This window comes from Terrapene carolina, unplaced genomic scaffold (genome assembly GCF_002925995.2).
Source record: "Terrapene carolina triunguis isolate 2854851 unplaced genomic scaffold, T_m_triunguis-2.0 Scaffold141, whole genome shotgun sequence".
Taxonomy (NCBI): domain Eukaryota; kingdom Metazoa; phylum Chordata; order Testudines; family Emydidae; genus Terrapene; species Terrapene triunguis.
In genome coordinates, this window is record NW_020664492.1 from 2,719,270 (window position 1) to 2,738,793 (window position 19,524).

At 46.2% G+C, this 19,524-nt stretch overlaps 1 long non-coding RNA gene across 1 annotated transcript in view; it reads right to left on the minus strand.

Moving 5' to 3' along the window:
- Positions 1 to 17,724: 17,724 nt before the first annotated feature.
- LOC113406816 overlaps positions 17,725 to 19,524 on the minus strand; it is a 33,228-nt gene continuing 31,428 nt past the window's right edge. The window contains exon 3 of the long non-coding RNA XR_003369883.1: positions 17,725 to 18,167. This is a non-coding gene — a long non-coding RNA (uncharacterized LOC113406816). The remainder of the gene's footprint in view (positions 18,168 to 19,524) is intronic.

A 19,524-nucleotide genomic window follows, 5' to 3' on the forward strand; every position in this document is an offset into this window, starting at 1 on the left:
CAGAGGGTCCTGTGGCACCTTTAAGACTAACAGAAGTATTGGGAGCATAAGCTTTCGTGGGTAAGAACCTCACTTCTTCAAATTCAAGAAGTGAGGTTGAAGAAGTGAGGTTCTTACCCACGAAAGCTTATGCTCCCAATACTTCTGTTAGTCTTAAAGGTGCCACAGGACCCTCTGTTGCTTTTTGCATTGTAAAAGTATGTGCAGACATTCAATACACTAACATTAGACTTTTTATTGTCAAGATTTTCCAACTAGTATTAGCCAAAAACTAACAGCGAGAAGGCAAATGTTTCACTTGCAATGGCAGAAAACTTACTAGGGGTGTCGCAGGCTGTCCCCGGCTACGCCCTCATTTTCATTTACAAAAAAAATCCTGGCCGTACTAGCACACAGCTGGCAAATAGCCAAGAGACAATGCCTGCAGGATTGTGCTGGACTGGCCAGGAGCATTGGTTAGTTTTATTTACTTTTAGTATTTGCCCTCTCCCCTGGGACTTCTTGATTATGTTTTCCAATGTGCAGACAACATTCCTAACAGCAACTTTTAGGATGTTGCCTTCTAAAGTTCATGATCCAGTGGTTAAAGGTGACCTTCAAAAGGAAAAGGGGTTGTGGTTCCCTCCCCTGCCCCCGCCCTTTTTGTGCTTCTTTAGGGTGTGTAATGAAGGAAGGTCTGTAAGGAAAGCTGTTTGTTTAAATAAAAATCTCATTTTTTTTACATCAAGTTTTTTCTACCTCATTTTTCACGGGTGCCTGGAATACTAGTAGGATTATGACATCAGAAGGCAAAGAAAGTGAAGTTTGGTTAAGTCAAATGGTTGGTTTATTTTATTCAGACTTAAAGCTCTGTTTTTTTTTTAATTCCTATTTAATCCAGATGCCCAACAAAGAGTGGGAATAAAAAGCCTCACTCCTTAAAACTCACTCCTTCTCTCTGAGCGCCAAGGAAATCTTCAGCAAACCTAAGGAAGTAAAGACTTGATATCTCTAAGGTAAAAATCAAGTAGAAAAATAAATAAATAAATAAAAAACCAACCAACCAACCTTTCAGCCTCTTCAATATAATTAATGCAGAAACATGTAAGAGCACAACCCCAATTATTTTTCCTTTGTTAGTCATCTTCAAAACACTGCAATGGGAATAAGGAAATATGTCTTCCATACCTGGCTCTGTGACTTTAGGCAAATCACTTCACCTCCCTGGACCTGTTCTTTCCCATCCATAAAACAGAGATGAAAATGCTTATCAGTCTCCCAAGATGTTAGAAGGCTTAATTCATTAAAGTTTGTCAAGTGCTTTGAGATCTGAGGGAAGGAGCTAGTGAAGTGTTTGAGACTGTTAGACACAGAGCCAAATTCAGCTGGGCAACAAACGCCACTGACATCAATGGAATTGTGCCCACTTATGCCTGGGTTGAGTCTGGCCAACAATTTACAGGATGTAATTGAGGATGCTGATTTATTTTGAAGTCACTAATAAGATTTATTACCCTAAAGGTAAATATTGTCTTAAGCAGCTGCTAATTCCCTCAATATTTACTCTGAGAGAATGACTCCTATTGATTCAAGACTCTAGACAGTTTGTGTATTGTTCTGCACATTTGGTTCGTCTCTCACTTGCACCAGTGCAGTTCAGAAGCAACTCTGTTGAAGTCAATGGAGTTTTAAAGGTGTAAATGTAGTATAAAGTCAGAATTAGACTCTATATTTTAAAGTAAAATAGCGACCTTCATTATGTATATATAGTATTTTATATTCATTGTACACGATTTTTTAATGGCATATGTACACGATATTCAGAGAGATTAGGATTCAGGCCTAATGACCTGCAATGATGGTGCAGTTTGGTATCAAGCTGCCCTTCAGCTTGTCCTATCAGCTGCATTCAGATATTGGTTTTTGTATCTAAATTAATAGAAAAGTAGGCTCATGTTAATTTTTTTCTGGCTAAAATACTAAATTAATTTGCTTGGAGGTAGCTCCCTTTCAAGATTAGCAAGGGTTTTTTTTCAGCCCCAATTATAAATCCAATATATTTTTTTAAAAAATTCCTTTTCCTCCAGTCGCCTTCCTCCCATAAAAAATGTGCAGGTGGCTGCTGTTATCCACACTGAGGGCTTGTCTACACTTGAAGTGCTACAGCAGCACAACTGCAGCACTGCCACTGTGCTGCCGTAGTACTTCAGCGTAGACCAGAGCCGGCTCCAGGCACCAGCGCAGGAAGCAGGTGCTTGGGGCGGCCAATGCAAAGGGGCGGCACGTCCCGGTCTTCGGCGGCAATTCGGCGGCAGGTCCCTCGGTCCCTCTCGGAGGGAAGGACTGGCCGCCGAATTGCCGCCGAAGAATGAATCGGCGCGGGAGAGCTGCCACCCAAGTGCCGCCAATCATGGCTTTTTTTTTTCTTCTTTGCCGCTTTGGGCGGCAAAAAAGCTGGAGCCGGCCCTGGCGTAGACGCTGCCCATGCAGGCGGGAGGGGTTCTCTGGTCGGCGTAGTTAATCCATCTCCCAGAGAGGTGGATAGCTAGGTTGCCAGAAGAATTTTTCCATCGACCTAGCGCTGTCTACACTGGGGGTTAGGTCAGCTTAACGACATTGCTCAGGGGGATGGATTTTTTACACCCCTGAGCGAAGTAGCTGGGTTGACATAACTTTTTAGTGTCACCCAGGCCTGAATAACAGAGGGAAGAATAGTTAGCTCAACAGCTTTGTTCGAGTCTAATGAACTGTTCCCATTCAACTGACAGTGGGAAGCAACACCCACCATTCAAGATCCATTTGTAGATCAATTTCAGGACTGCGGTTTGCCAGTCAGTAGCACCACATGATGTATATGTTAACTTGTGGCAAAAGAACATTTAATCAGATAAATAGCCTATTGTGCATAAATTAACTTTTTGGAACTTGGAGGAAAAAGCTGCTTGACATCAGGGGTAATCTGTCTATATAATAAAATGGAAACCTCAATCAATTGGATTGCAACTCAGCAGCACTCAGAAAAACCCCAACAGAAACCCACAGAGCAGACAACTTTATGGGGCTGATCATTCAAATACTACACCCCACATTTCCAAAGGTGCCAAAGTTACTAGGAGCTTATCTTCATATACAGTGGCGCAGCTGTATCGATATAGCCTTTAGTGAAGACGCTACTACCCCGGCAGGAGAGCATCTCCCATCGGCGTAGTTAATCCACCTCCTCGAGAGGCAGTAGCTATGTTGACAGGAAAAGCCCTCCTCCCTCAGCATAGCATTGTCTACACGGGGGGAGGGGTAGGTTGGTATAACTACGTCACTCAGGGTGGGGATTTTTCACACCCCTGAGCGATGTACCTATACAGATAAACATAGGTGCCAACTATGTGGGTGCAAAAAAATAGTGGGTGCTCAGAACCCACTGGCAGCCCCGCTGATCAGCTCCTTCCCCTCCCTCCCAGTACCTCCCACCTGCCACCATCAGCTGTTCTGTGGCATGCAGGAAGTGCTGGGGTGGAAGGGGAGGAGCAGGGGCAAGAGGAGGTGGGGGGAGGGGCAGGAAGAAGCGGGGTGGGGTGGGGGCTTGGAGGAAGGGGTGGGTTGGGGGCAGGGGCCTGGGGCAGAGCAGGGGGTTGAGCACCCCCTGGGATCTGAGTAAGTTGGTGCCTATGCCGATATAGGTCTGTAACGTAGACTTGGCCTTAGGCTGGGTCTACCCTACAGAACTATGCTGACAGTCCTCTTCTGTCAGCATAGCTGTGTCCATGGACAGGTCTACATTACAGCGCTACATCGGCTATGCCGATGGGCAAGCACTCTCCCATCGGCATAATTACTTCACCTTGGTGAGAAGCGGAAGCTGTGGACCGCGCGAAACTTGCGTCGCTGGGGAAGGGCTTTTTCACACCCTTGACATAAGTTATATCGACTTAAGGTTGTAGTGTAGATCTGCCCTATGCTGGGGGTTTTGCTGGCATAGCTATGTTACCAGGGGATGCACTTCTTTCACTGAGACAGCTATGTTGGTAGAAGTTTGAAATGTAGACCAGCCCTAAGGCAGATGTGCCCACATTTTTAGAGGTGTTTCCCATGTAGGCTCCTAAGTGCTTAAATCACTTTTGAAAATGAGCTTTGGGCTCCTAAATCAGTTCAGCATTGCAACACTGAGCGCAGAAATGCCTAAATAACTTTAAAAATCTGGGCCTTAGGGCTTAAGTCTAGGTGCCTAACTCCCCCTGAACTCAATGGAAACCTAGGTGCCTAGGCACTTCTTTGGCCTGGTCCACACTACCCCCCCACTTCGGACTAAGGTACGCAAATTCAGCTACGTTATTAACGTAGCTGAATTCGAAGTACCTTAGTCCGAACTTACCGCGGGTCCAGACGCTGCAGGCAGGCTCCCCCGTCGATGCCGCGTACTCCTCTCGCTGAGCTGGAGTACCGGCGTCGACGGCGAGCACTTCCGGGATCGATTCGGGATCGATTTATCGCGTCTAGACAAGACGCGATAAATCGATCCCAGAACACCGATTGCCTGCCGTCGGACCCGGAGGTAAGTGTAGACATACCCTTAGAAAAATCCCACTAGACGCCTGTTTACATCTTTGGGTGCCGAAGTCTCTTTAAAAATCTGGCCCTAAATCCTGCTTACTTTCAATGACTCTCAAGCCTGGTATACCCTGGATTGACCTAGCTATGTCGCTCAGGGCTGTCAAAAATGTAGTACACTGTGCAACATAATCAGGGCTACCTAACTCCTGGTGTAGACACAGGTAGCTTGACTGAAGACCTGGCTACCACCACTCGGAGAGGTAGATTAACTACATTGACGGACCAATCCCTTCCGTAAACAAAGGAAGCGTCTATGCTACAGTTCTGCAGTGGCATATCTGTAACGCTATAGCATTGACCAGGGGTTCTTCTCACAACAAAATTTTTGGTGGCCTCAGAGTGTGGTCACCAATTCTTGCTGGTGGCCGCTCTGACAAATTTTCCTAAAATACTTAATGAGCTTTAGGAAAAACAAATAAATATGCCCTTCTACATGTCCACATCATTGTCATTCATTTAGATAGGGTTGCTTTTTTTCCTCCAGACTCATTAATAAAAATAATGTACAGTTGTATTTTGGTGCCCCTGGCCCCTGCTGCCTGCCCCCGGCCTCCCATTGCCCCCTGGGCCCTGCTGCTTTCCCCTTCCCCCCATTGCCCCGAGTGCCCTTCCGTGGCCTTGCACTGCAGGCTCACCCTGCGCCTTAAGTCTGCCCCTGCAGCCCCTGGGCACTGCAGGAAGGGGCTGCTGCTTTACCCCCTCACCCATCTCTGCTGAGGAGGCTGTCATGGTCACAGGAAAACCCCCTGGTAGCCGCATGCAGCCAAGGTGACTGCAATTGAGAAACGCTGGTGTAGATGTACCCGTAGGCTGCTATGTCACTTAGGTGCCCTTGGAAATTTTACCTGACGTTCTTGTGTTACATTCGGTTGTAACGCCTTTATTTCTGTTGACTGTGTAGCATTATGGAACCCAGCACCTCCTGGAAATCTTGTAGGTTTTCATTCGAGACTCCCACCATTTTTTAGTGCAAAGAGGAGATAAGGGAGAAGATGGTATCTGGCTAAAAGTCTATGCGAAGACAAGGTTCTAGGATGGTAAGATACAGTAGAAATGGATATCAGGGACCGGGATTTTTGTTTCTGAAATCTTCTTAGCAGTCCAAAACTGGACCTTTCTAAGTTATACTACATATATGACTACATACATCCGAAGCAGTGGGTATTCACCCACGAAAGCTCATGCTCCAATACGTCTGTTAGTCTATAAGGTGCCACAGGACTCTTTGCTGCTTTTACAGATCCAGACTAACACGGCTACCCCTTTGATATTAAGCTATACTGTTTTCATGCTCCTGTCTGAGGTTGAGCATGAAGCTGAGGGTGTAGACTTTGATTCCATTTTGGTCTGGTATGAGGCACTGAGAAACGACAGCCTTAACAGCTGCTCCAGCAAATATTTGGCTCCAGGATGTGAATATTTAACACCGACAGCCTTGCAGTGGAGCAGTTTGAGGACTGAAGGACTTGGCAGTGAGCAGCGAGACTTAACTGACAGAGTTGATATTTACATCACTTTTGAACATTTTTTTTACCATTTCAGCTTAAATTTTTTTTTATTTAGTTTCTTAACAGTAGCACCTCTGGACTAACACCCTGTGTGAGAAATGGCAATGCAAGGACTAGGGTTCACTAAGGCGCGAGCGTTAACAGCAATTGTCTTCAAGTTTTACTATGAATACTGTTTATTATTAATAATAATTGAGCTGGCACCCAAGTGCGTGCCAGGCATTTTGCAGACAGTAAGCGAGAGGGTAAGGTTGCTGCTTGGAAGAGTTTACAATCTAAGCAGACTACATGCAGGTGGGGGAGAGAGAGGGCATGTCCTAAAAAGCAGTGTGAATGAATCAGAGCGCTGCGCATGTGACTTTAGTGCTGTGACTTCTGTTTAGTGTGTTGCCATACGTTTGTTTGTTCTTTGAGCAGGAAAGCAGGTGTTAGAGTACTTTGCTTCTTGCATAAAAGTATTTTAAAGCGGTGCGTCCCATACGGTCGGTCTTCCCACAACAGGGGGGCTGAGGGCCAGGTGTCGAGGGGAGTCCCCTGCTTGGGGGGTGGTTGGAGAGTGAGCCTTCCCTGCACTCACCCCACAGCAGCAGTTCTTGTCCCACTCGGCTGGGCCCAGCTCCCCTCTCCAGGTGTTGCCACCTAGAACATGAGAGCCCAGCGCCATTCAGGTTTGGCCTGGCCACCCCTCCACAATGGAGGAGTTGGCAAACCAAACCTGAGTGGCACTGCGACCCCTGTGCACCAAGTCACAATGCCCAGAGGAGAAGCTGGGTTCAGCCCCACAGGTCAGGAGCTACCACTATTGGGTGATGGCAGGGTGGGCTCGCTCGCCAGCTCCCCTCCCCAGGGACTTCCCTTCTGCACAAGGCTGGGGTTAGGGTTGCAAGGGTGGACAGTGCTACTACGGGTGGTGGGTGTCCCTTGGTGGGGTGAGGCGGAAGAGGTGCCAGCAGCAGAGGAGACGGATGCTGGTCTATGAGTTTGGTGGGGGGGCTGCCCCTATGAATTTGGATGTGAGATGGGTCACCAAGAAGCCAAAATGTAATTGGCGGGTCACTTTAAAACAGTGGTTCCCAAAGTTTTTACTAAAGTGCTTTAAAAGATGACCTGTTACTACAAAAAAGCGGGGTGAGGTGGGAATTGGGCTTGCAGCCTTTTTTGCTTCTTTACAAAGGCCAGAGAGATTGTTTGTGGGGAAGGGGGGTTGGGCTTTTTGTTCGTTTTTAAATTAAAAAATCAGGTTTGCCAACCCTGGGAAAATCTGTAGTGACTAGAGCACTAGTTAAATCATGACAGCATATGCGCCTGAATGCTGAGCAACTCAGAGGGGCAGGGATTTTTAGTCACACTCTTTCAAAAATAGTTTGTTTTGGTTTTGTTAACACCTATTTTCATTCTGCTGTCAAATTACAGTTGGGAGACAGGATGGCTTGTTACAAAGCAAACATCAGCACCCTTCAAGGAAGTTGGAGAGCTCAGGATATGCACTCCTCGAGCACTCCATTAAAACTTGGGAGGGCTAATCTTGACTGCAAAGTTCACTCATTGATTCTTGCTAATGCAAATTCCGTCCACACACACAAACCCTCAGCTGAAGTGTGGTGGTGCTTTGCACTCAAGCTGGCTGGCCTGCTGTGGGTCAGAGGGGGAGGAGAAGTTTACAGACTAAAGCAGAGGTCTCAAACACATGGCCTGCGGGCTGCATGCGGCCCGCAGAGTTATTTCCTGCAGCCCGCCATAGGCACCGACTCTGCTGGCAGCCAAGGTCCCCTCTCTCCCCCACTTACTCTGCCTCCCCCGCCCCCAGCACTCGCGTCCCCGCTCCTCCGCCTACCTCCCAGTGCTTCCTGCCACCAAACAGCTGTCTGGCAGCGCTTAGGGCTTTCCAGGAGGGAGGGAGGGGGGAGGAGCGGGGATGCTGCGTGCTCAGGGGAGGAGGTGGAGAAGAGGCAGGGCAGGGGCGGGGATTTGGGGAAGGGGTTCGGGCGGGGACTTTGGGGAAGGGGTTGGAATGTGGGCAGGGAAGGGGTGGGAAGAGGTAGGGTAGCAGCGGGGCCGAGTGTTTGAGACCCCTGTGATAGACAGTTAGGGGCACCGGGTACCATCCCCCATCACCCAGGGATCTCTCTGTTAGGGGTGCTGGGCACCCAGAAGTTCCCCCGCATCATCCAGGGATCTCTCCATTGGGACACTGGACAGTGTCTGTGACGAAGTGGAAATTTTCTGTAACATTTTTATAATTCCTAGGCGAGCCTCAGTTTCCCTCTCAACTTTGTGCTGTGACCGGGAGAGTGGAAAGGGTTACGCAGTGCAGGAGAGAGTCAGCGCCTCCCGCGGGCTGCGTGTTTGAGACCCCTGGTGTAGACCATCATCAGTGTTACTGACCACACAAGGAATAGTTACAGGTGTTTATATTTTATTAAAACCCCTCTTCGCATTGCAGTTTTTAAAAAGTTAATACATTGACTTTTAATAGCGTACTATATTACTCTTCATTTTTTTCATTTTTGACTATACTTTTGTATCGTTGTATGAAAAGGTTTCAGTGATGCGGCCCTCGGGCCAATGTACTAGTCCTCATGTGGCCCTGGTGGTGATTTGAGTTTGAGATCCCTGAGCTAGGCTAACTGGAGTGGAGACAACTTGAGTTAACGCTTCACTGAAGGCACACCCAGGGAAGAGCAGCCTTAATATTCCTGATCAGAAAAACCCAACAGACTGTTGTTGGAGAGAGACCCTCTTTGGCCTTCTTTCCACATCATAAAAAAAAACAAGAAAGGGCATAAGCCCAATGTTAAAAACCCTTTGCACGTCCACTGTTCCCCTCACAGGCACATGTCTGTCATTCCAGCTTCTCCATGTGGGTTTGAATATGCTGATGGATCAGTAGACTGCCTCATCCTCACAGACATCGCTGTCCTTTAGTCAAGGAACCCAAAGGTAGTGGTAAGAGAACACATCAGGCCGCCACCTAGTTTTGTAAAAAAGGCAGGTTTGCCCTCTGGCTACAGTCAGAGGCCATTTGAATAACAGGTGCAAGCTGCAAAGCAAGCCAGTGCCATTCTTATTTTAATTAGCTAATGCTGACTTTGGGGGCCTGATCCCCTTCAATCATTGATGGCAATGGGAGCCGGAGCAGCCCTTAAAAATCACCCAGTAAGGCAATGAATGAGAGAGACCACAGCAGATTTGCGGGCTAAAACTTGACTGCATTTAATATTGAACTTCTTTGCTGTAACACTCAGGGTGGTGAGGAAACAAAAAATAAAAATCCCCCCATCCTCCCATCCAGTAATAAAAGAAATATTGGAAATCTTTGTGGCCATACACCAATCAACAATATGGTTCAAAACTACACATTTACTAAGTTTGCCAAACCAGCTAACTGTACAAGTAAATGACCTTCATTTGTATTCACTTTCGGAGGGAAACAAACTCTACTGTAATGCACTGCTGCTGTATGGAAACTACCAGAGGACATTAATAGAATGTGAAAATGGTAACACTTCTAGAAGGAAAAAACCCACACACCAGCGCAGCTCTTGTTTCTCTGCTGGGAGCCAATTAAACATTCCCCCACAGCATTGCTTCGCTCTGCATATCCAGATTAAAACCTGCCCATCTGAACCAATATTTAAGCAATTGGCACACAGATATGACAGCCAAGAGGGCACACGACTTTGCTCACTGATGAAAAAGATGCTGGTAAAGATCCTGTCACTCAAATGGCTGAATATTTGACCTCCAGGAACAATGGGCTACACTGCAGTTGTAGAGAGCCAGGATATGGTTTCAAACAGAATGGAATATCCCTCATTCTTGCACGCTTTCACACACATTCACACACACACCCCTGTCTCATGAGGCCTAACTGACTAATTGTTTTGCTTGCTCGAGCGCCCTGGTTTAAAAGGGATGAGGACAATGCTGAGCAGCTTTTCCAGTTTAATACCTGCTGCTGATGAAAGCTGTAAGCATTCACACGCATTTCCTGACCAAAGAGCCAGACCAGTGGGGGAAAGCAGAAGTGTACACAACAGCTGTTGAATTCTGTTTTCCAAACATCCCTGCAGATGTTTTGGAATCGCTTCATTAATGCCAAAATGATGTCTGGAACAGCTTCTCCCTGAAACCACCCAGCAAGGTAATCAGGCTTTAAAACACTCACAACCCAGTGCTCGTGTCGGCTTTCTTTCCTTTTGCTTCACCACTTTATAGCTGCAAGTTTGCTGATGTCATCAGCCAAGTAGAGGTGTACTTACGGCAGTCTCTCAGGCTAGCTTTGATCACTGGGTTTTTCACAGGCATCTCCATAGTCAGGCCTGGCCATATGGAGGCTGTCGCTTTTCTGCCTTTTAGTTCCAGCTTGTGCCCATAAATCCCCTTTCCTGACATTACTGTCTGTCTAGAAAAAAGTGTGGCCACTGCCACCCAGAAACAGGCCTATCTCCTGCAGTCCCTGCTGAGGTGAGCTGCAAGTGTCTCTCCTGGGCTTATGGCTTCATTGCTGAGTTAACTTGAGTGCTTGGTACGCCAGTGTGTCCGCTTGACTGAGTTCACACAGGGGCTGCACTGTCTCATATGAGGTGCTAGGACTTCTGGGGGCACATCCCATGGTCCTTAGTGCAGCCATAAACTGAGCTGCTTCATGAACCTTTCCCAGAGTATTGTGAGAGATTTCAGAGTAGCAACCGTGTTAGTCTGTATCCGCAAAAAGAACAGGAGTACTTGTGGCACCTTAGAGACTAACAAATTTATTAGAGCATAGCAAATTTATGCTCTAATAAATTTGTTAGTCTCTAAGGTGCCACAAGTACTCCTGTTCTTATTGTGAGAGAGTTTCTTGTTCGGCCTTCTATCTAGACCCATGGGGGAGAGGAAATGGTGGGTAGGTACTGGAGGATGTGCTTGGCCTGGTTTAGCTTGCATCCACACTGGCAAGAGGGTAGAGCCCAGCCCGCGTGAAAGCAATACTCAGTCTGTAGCCTCTGGACGGGCCGGCAAGCCGAGGTTAGCAGCACCACCACCCTTGAGACAGTTATTGTGTGTGGCCATATCTGTGTCCAGCTGAGAGCTAGGCTAGAGGCCTGAGTAAGAGGCCAAGTTATTGCTGCAGTGAAGCCCTATCTCTGTTGTCTTCAGTATGACATAACTCCAGAGTTTTCATTCTTTTTGGGTCCACAATGCAAACACCGCCCAAGAAATTGGTCTGTTGCCTGCCCTGTCCCAAAAAATTGTGTGCGTTGGCTCACAGGTAGAAACAAGGGGAAGATTTTGTGTGTTGTGTGTGTGGGATGACTGGTTGAGGATACTGCTGCAGAGAGCGGGTGCTGGTGGGGCTCCGGCATGGTGCTCCTCTTCCTTTTCCCAGCCCATCTGCACAGTGCTCAGCTCTGGAGCAGCATTTGTTCACAAGGCATTAAAGCCAGCGCCACAGCCTCTGGAAGCAGCACATCGCCCATCCCAGAGCGAGCCCTGTGTGCTTGTGGAAAAGAAGAGATGGGGATGGTGGCGTGTGTGTGTGTGTGTGTTAGCTTTTTGTTTGGAAGCAGGAGGGAGGGAGTTGCTCCTCCCTTGTGCTCAGCTGCAATATTCTGCCAATTTTTTAACATTCTTGACCAAGTGGGGTGTGACCCACTGGGCCCACCAGGCAGCCATCTTGAGCACACATGCCATGGTGTGAGAGATGCCGAGGCTGGAACGTGTTAGCTGTGGAAGACGTGACCTCACTTGGGCATCACGTGTTGCTTGGCAACGGACTGCACCATTCTGATTTTAATCTGGAAATAACAAGGGTTGGGGGAGCTTCCTTGACCCTACAGCACAGAATCTACTGGCTGTAGAAGTCTGAGGATACCATCACCCGAACTGGATGGAACAGAACTAGTCATCTATGTGTCATAGGCCCCCTCTCTCAATGAGAATTTCCTCGAGCTCAGATGGTAGAAGGACTAGCCTTTTGAATCAGGAGTTTCTGAGTTCTGTTGCTGTTGTTCTAAGTGGCCCTAAGGAGCAGCATTGCTACTAAGTCTATTAAATGGCAGTAGCCGCTGGTGTGAGCAGCGGAGGGGCGGGGTTTGAACTCCTAGAAACCCCCGATGCTCAAGGACAAATTTTGTCTAACTATGGGTGTTTCTGAGCAACTGTGTTGGGCTTGATCTTGCAAGATGCAGCGTCCTCTGGCCCTGAGCCAGTGATGTACTTACAGACGTGCTTAACGTAAATATATTCCCACTGTAGACAATGGAACTGCTTCCATGCCTGAAAGTTAAGCTAGTGCAGTGGCTCTCAAACTTTTTTACTGGTGACCCCTTTCACATAGCAAGCCTCTGAGTGCGACCCCCCCCAATAAATTAAAAACACTTTTTAATATATTTAACACCATTATAAATGCTGGAGGCAAAGCAGGTTTGGGGTGGAGGTTGACAGCTTGCGACCCCCCCCCATGTAATAACCTCGCGACCCCCTGAGGGGTCCCGACCCTCAGTTTGAGAACCCCTGAGCTAGTGCATTGCTGAATCTGAGCCAAAATACTCTCCCCCCCGCCCCTCCCAGGACTGAGCCCTACATGCACCATGCTCTCCATTCTGGATAGACTCAATCTGCTTCATTGTATGTCAGGCCCTATTCTGCTAATGGCGCTTCTCAAGGAATTAGGCTCTGTGTTCCTGAAGCAGGATGTTCTAGCTCCACTGTTTCTGGGAATAGTCACGTGACCATGGTTTGCAGTATAAATAATAACCATACAGTTTCTATGTGGCCATAGACTTATTAGAACTCAGTATACCAAAGCCCAGCTACCTGATGGTTCACTGGCCCCACCTGACTCCCAAGAAGCTAAATATGGGGATAGGTCTCCTGTACAAAGGGCACTTGAGGGAAGTGAGTGAGGGAGGGAGGAGCATGCTATAGAACAGGCCTCTGCTCTTCGGTCATTCATTGGGCAAGTGCATATACACTCTTGTATGATGATCCTTTCACTACACAAGGGGGTCCAGACTGGTAGATAGACTGATAGAGTGCTGTTAATAAACCCAGCTGTCATTTTCATAATTATCTGCCAGTCTTGTCCTATCTCCGACTTTGGCTTTGAAAAACACTGGTGTGCACAGCAGTAGTTGCTAGTTGTACTGGACACCCAATCATCTGGATTTCAATTCACAACCCCTCTTTATTTGCACATCAGTGTGTCAGGTACTGCCCTGGTTACAATGCTCTTTTTCATCACTCTCTCTCTCTATATATTTAGGGTCATCAGCAGATGAAGGCCTCATTACACCAGGTGACTGAGTTTTAAACTACTGCCTCAATTACTTCAGGTCTGCGACCTCGCACAATGCGTCAGAACTAGGCTAAAACATTTTGCCATGTTTCAAAACTAGGCGAGAGCTCATCTAACTCCACAGGGTTTCTTGGGTGTGAGTCCCATTAAAGCAACTGTTTCCAGTTCAAATCCCTGAGTGCTAAGCGTAAGGGCAAGAGCACACTCCCCAGAGTAGTTTAAAAATGAAATTAAAATGACATCCATGCTAGTTATAAAGCCATGGCTGCTTGCAGAACAGACACCAGAACTTCACTGATTCATGCTGAAGCATGGGAGAACCAGTACAAATTACTGCATTTTTGTGAATTAACCCGTAAGGGTGAAATTAACCCCTGTGACTAGGGTGGCACCAGGCTTATGCCCCACTTAAATCTTGTGCTGGCCCTCTGTACAGGGCTGAATGTCACCCTAAGTGAACAAGCACAAAGCTGGCATCACAACATGGACTTTTCATGTATTTTGCCCACCTTAGTTTAGTTTTCATTATTTATGATCATTGATATTCTCCTAGCAAACACAGTGTAATATGTGCTGTAAAAATTATGTAATCTCAGTAATAGGAGACTTCACTGCAGCATCTGCTATTAACTGTTAGCTGAGTGGTGGAGAGAGAATGCACATTTTTGGCAAACATTAAAAAGTGTGTGGTCTAGTGACTTGCAGATTAGTGAGTTTGACTGTTATCTTAATTTACAGCCCATATAGTTTATGTTAACGCCACATACATTTTTAAATATATTAGCAACTTAGTTTGACTCAGATACTTTGATTAGTTATTCACTGTTCCTCCTTGACAAGTTATTACTGACTTCTTCTGCTTGCTCCCTACAGCAAGACCTGAAGCTCTTTCAAGGAAACAAAAATGTCAACAGACTTCTCAGCAGCGCTCTGCTCAAAGCCTAGTTCACCGGTTTTAATTTACTAGGCATTTTGTTAAAGAAACAGTAGTTTCCATGCCCCCCTCCGGCTCGTGCATTGTATTGATCCGAAGGGACAAATAATGTCTGTTTTTCACAAAGGAGCCTAGGAAGAGACACATCAGCTGTCCCCCAGAACTGGCAGATTGGTCAATGCAGAGAGCTGCCAATGAGTCCATTTTCTGGTCAGCACTGAAGTGTTAATACAGACTGTCAAGCTGAAATCTTTAGCTTATTCTGCTCTGCTCCCCTGTCTAGTTGATAACATTTTCACCGCGTTGTTTCAAAGACTGCTCCTGCTGCTATATGCAGCTCTGTGATTGAACATGGAATTTTGTTGATACAGAGCTGTTGTGCTTCTCTTTTTTGCTAATACGTGCTGGAATACACCTAATCACTGTTCACAAAGACAAGGAACTAAAACAGCCAGGATATAGCTTACTACAATAGATCAGTGCTTGTAATGACTCCGAAGGACAAGAAGAATGCCAGGTCTTGACCTGGGTGGGTGCTACAGGATTAACCCAGATCCACAGTAAGGTCCTACACTAATGATAAAATTTGACCTACCAGTCCCCATGTCACATACTGTATAGCTGTGTGATCAGGCCCATGTGTAGTTTTCATTGAGCTGACATTAACGTATGTATCTCAGTTCAATCCACTAGTCACTCTAGTGAGGGTTTGTGTGTGACACTCTCTGACCTCCATGTAGAGCTAGGTCAAAAAGATACAGCCCATAGTCAGTGCTAGTAAAATAAATCACAGCAGCTGACAGCTGCTCCTCCACAGCATCCCTCATTTTGCTGTTCAAAAGTTTGTTGCATTAAAAAAATAACTGAAGCGAGTACGGGGTCTTTCTATGCTCCCCTCAATGTGCAGGCTTAACTTGCATTATTGTTTGTACAATTTTTATGTACTTTTTTACATACTTTTAAAAAACCCTCTGAAAGTACTTAAATATTAACATTTGCAGTGTAGTTTAGAGTACAAAGGCTTATTTTTGTCCGTGTAGGAAGTTAATTTTACTCTGTGGTGTTGGAAAAGGAAGAAACAGCAGCTTTGTCCAAGTGCAGATTTACCTTGTGTAATTCTTAAGCAGGACTAGTTTCTGAATAAAAAGAAAATGTTTAATATGTTGGACTGACACAAAAAGGTTCTAATACGCCTGAGATCAGGTTTTGTCTTTTGTTTATTTGCCCTCTCTGTACTCTCTCCTTTATGCCTCATCCATGTCTCTGTCTGTCTGTCTGTCTCACACACACACACACACACACACACACACACAGAGCGAGAGTGAGCCCCTTGACATTCATGCCTGTGGCAAATTACTTGCAAGTTTCCCTCATTGCATAATTCCCTCATTAGCACTGCAACTAGAAGGTGGTGACTTTTCCCTCCAAATCATCACCCTAATCCAAGACCAATCCTGCATGGTGCTGTAGGACCAGAAAATTTACTGTTCAATATGAGAGAAATCTAGGCCTTAGAGGTGGCACTGGGAATTGAACTGTGGTGTTCAAGTGCTGGAGATCACTCAAGTCCCTTAAGTCAGTGAGCCAAGCTAGTGTTTTGCTCTTGCTTGCTGAGCATAAATATTCATATTTGAATTACTTTCAAATAGACTTAAATCAATAAACGTTCTGGATGATGGTCAGTAGGGCAAAAACAGTGTCGGCTTATTAAGTGCACATGTATAGCTTATGCAATAACTGAGAAAGTTGGCTGAACACAAACTGCGCAGCAATATTTACTTTATGCTATTCAAAAACATGGTTTGGTGACTAAAATTAATAGGCCTCGTCTGGAGGACAGTGTTAGCTTTCTAAGGGCTCTATTCAGTTCTTACTTCTGCCCCACTTCTTTCAGATTTTTGCATACTTCCAACACAGGCAATAGCAGGCCTGTCCCATTCAGAAAGTAAGTCAGTACAACCAGGGCCGACGAGGGGGGGAGAAGCCGGTACAAATTACTGGGGCCCGGCGGTCTGGAAGGGGGTCCGGCTTCCCCCCCCTCTTGTTGGTCCTGTTTAGCTGGTCTGCCCTTGCTGGGACGCCCGAAAATTTTTTTTCACCGGGGCCCAAACCCGCTCTCAGCGGCCCTGAGTACAACCAGCATTCCTTCCAGCTTGCTGGATTCATGGCTAGCAATGCTTTTATGTGACAACATGAACTGGTGCAATCATCCCTCACTTACTCTAAAGCAGCTGTGGCAGTGCTCGGGGGGGTCAGCTTTTCAAAAGGATGAAATGTGCTCAAACAATGTCTCCAAAGCATTGGGCAGAAAGAGGCTTTTTTTCCCCCGTTTCAAAGTTGGGTTTTTTGGGGTACGAGTTCCCTCCAGACTCCACGGCCACAGAGGATTTGGTAACACGCACTGATCTTTTCCACAGCCGTTCCCTTCTTGCGCAGACATTATGCACATTTTGGCATGTGACAGTCCAAAATGTACTCTTGTCCCATGAGTTTACATAGAATCCACCAGCAGAGGATGTAAAGGCACCAGATTTTCAGACATTAGAAAGGAGAATGTGAACCTCAGCACTGGGAGGAAATGTTGAAGCAGTTTCTGTCCCTGCCCACTCCTATGAATCCCAATAATCCTTGCACTACCCAACTCTTTGCTGGAGGTTGCTTTCTTGCTGCAGAATAACATGGAAGATACACTGAGCATTTCAGTTCTTGATGTTTTGTTATATACACCTCTACCTCAATATAACTTTGTCCTCGGGAGCCAAAAAATCTTACCGTGTTATAGGTGAAACCGTGTTATATTGAACTTGCTTTGATCCGCCGGAGTGCGCAGCCCCGCCCCCCCGGAGCACTGCTTTACTGCGTTATATCCGAATTCGTGTTATATCAGGTCGCGTTATATCGAGGTAGCGGTGTAGTTTAAAAAGGGATGTCTCGTGCCCAGATTTGAAGTTCTCATCCAAGTACAATGCACAAAACTGTTGGAAAGGGGTTGTATATTTTTGGATATTCCCTGTGCAGAACGCATGCAATCACTGCACCTGTCCTCCCATGCGACCCGAGGGACCTATAGATACTTTCCATGTGAATATGTTTTTTAAAGAAAGCTAAGATAAAGAATCCTGTAAAAGGTCATGAAATATTTTATAGACTGAATTGCCATACTGTGTTAATTTGTCATGACTAGGTATGCAAAATAAGCACTTAGCTTTTCCAGCCTACCATATACTGTGTTGTTTTGTTCAATCAAAAAGTTTATACCTAATTTGTCCATTTCAAAATTCAATCAGCTAAAGTAAACAGTGAATGTTATAGAGTAAGACTTACATGCAGCTCTGTGTACTTAATCTGTAAGTAACAAAACAGGAAATGTCAGTACCCCATTCCAATTAAGCAAAGGCCAATTTCTCATGGAACATAAATTCTTTACTTTTCTCCCAGAACAATTTATACTGCTGTTTTAAATAGTGGTAAAACATAATGTTTTTAATTTCACACCTCACATAGCACAGTCAAATGCTTCATAACAACATAAACAAAAGTTAGGCGGAGCACTGCGCTAGATTTAAAACAATGATTTCCCCACAATGTGTGCTCAAGGTCTGCAGGGGGAATACATAACAAATGTGTTGGCTAAGGCCACAGAAATGAGTGTTCCGGTGTTTTGGCTGCTGCTGCCAACCTTAGTCAAGGATGTGTTAACAGTGGCTGCATTGATCCAAATCTCATTACTCCCACCACCAATCCAGGAAAGAACTGTGTTATTCTACTCCAGCTCTCTGTTTGGTAGTGTCGTAGGATCGAACAACTTGAGACTGAGAAACAACTCCATGTTCTTCTTGAGAAAATGCATACCCATCTGAAAAAGTGAGAACAAAGGCACAATGGAACCAATTAGAGATGATAATCACAGTTAGACATTACTATATTACACTACTGGTGCGGTGCGGGAAGAGCACATTTGGTTTACCAGTGAATTAGATTTCTGTGACGTGTCTCCCCTCTTCTGGAACATGGGCCGTGTCACCAATGTGATTAGGACAAGCTGCTGCTAAATTTTTGTCACTCTTCCTTCCTCTCTAGAGCAGCCCACTCTAACCAGGCGATAACTCTCTTTCTATGACAACCTAACTAATAATCTACATCTGTAAAAGGAGGCAAATGATACTGACCTCTTTTGTCTGAAAAGCATTATGTCAGAGCTAGATATTAATTACTACTGAGAACAAGCCAATGGGTTGGTTTCTTGGTGGAGAATCTGTAAAGACGTCACAGAAACAGAATTCTCTGGTAAGTACAAATTTGCCTTTCTGCTCAAGTCTCTCATTGTCTGTAATATCATACCTAGCAGAACTTGAGAAACCCAGACTGTGTGAGATGCTAAATCCGAGAGGAGACTATGATTAAGGCTACAATTTTTTCACGGAGGTTGTGGAAGTCACAGAATCCATGACTTCCAGCAACCTCCTCCCAGCTGCTGGGAGCTGCAGAGTCCCCACGCTGCCCGCAGCGGCCAGGAGGTGTGGGGTACCCCCCCCCCCGCCTGGAAGGGGCCCCCGGAAATCCTGACTGCCGCGGGGAATCTCCAGAGCTTCCGACCACCATGGGCGGCAGGGGTACCCCAGAGCTCCAAGTGGCTGCGGGCAGTGGGGGCCCATGGAACTCCAAGCTCCCATGGGTGGTGGGGGCCCCAGAGCTTGGAGTGGCCCCCATAGCTGCCGAGCAGCTGCAGGCAGTGTGGGGCCCCGCAGCTGAGCTCCCCATTTTGTCACGGATATTTTTTAGTAAAAGTCACGGACAGGTCACGGGCTTCCGTGAATTTTTCTTTATTGCCCGTGACGTGTCCGTGACTTTTACTAAAAATATCCGTGACAAAATCTTAGCCTTAACTCTGATTAGTGTTTCCAGAGGACTGCTCCCACTACATTACAGTTAGCTGCAACATCTGAAGACGCTCCTTCATCTACCCTAGAGAAATGGGTGATTGTGTAGATATACAGGTGACAGCCTGGCAAACCTTATTGATTTTTCTCAGTCAAGAGGTTAACGTATCCCGAGTGGAGCAAGCTTTAATATTCTGGGGTAAGTCTCCGAGATGCATATCCTTTTGGCCTGCACAAAATGGGAATCCTTCTGACAAACATATTTTGATTTTTTTTTAAACTCTCAAGTTCTGTTGAGAAAGAATTTCAGGTCTCTGACAACACCCAGGGGAT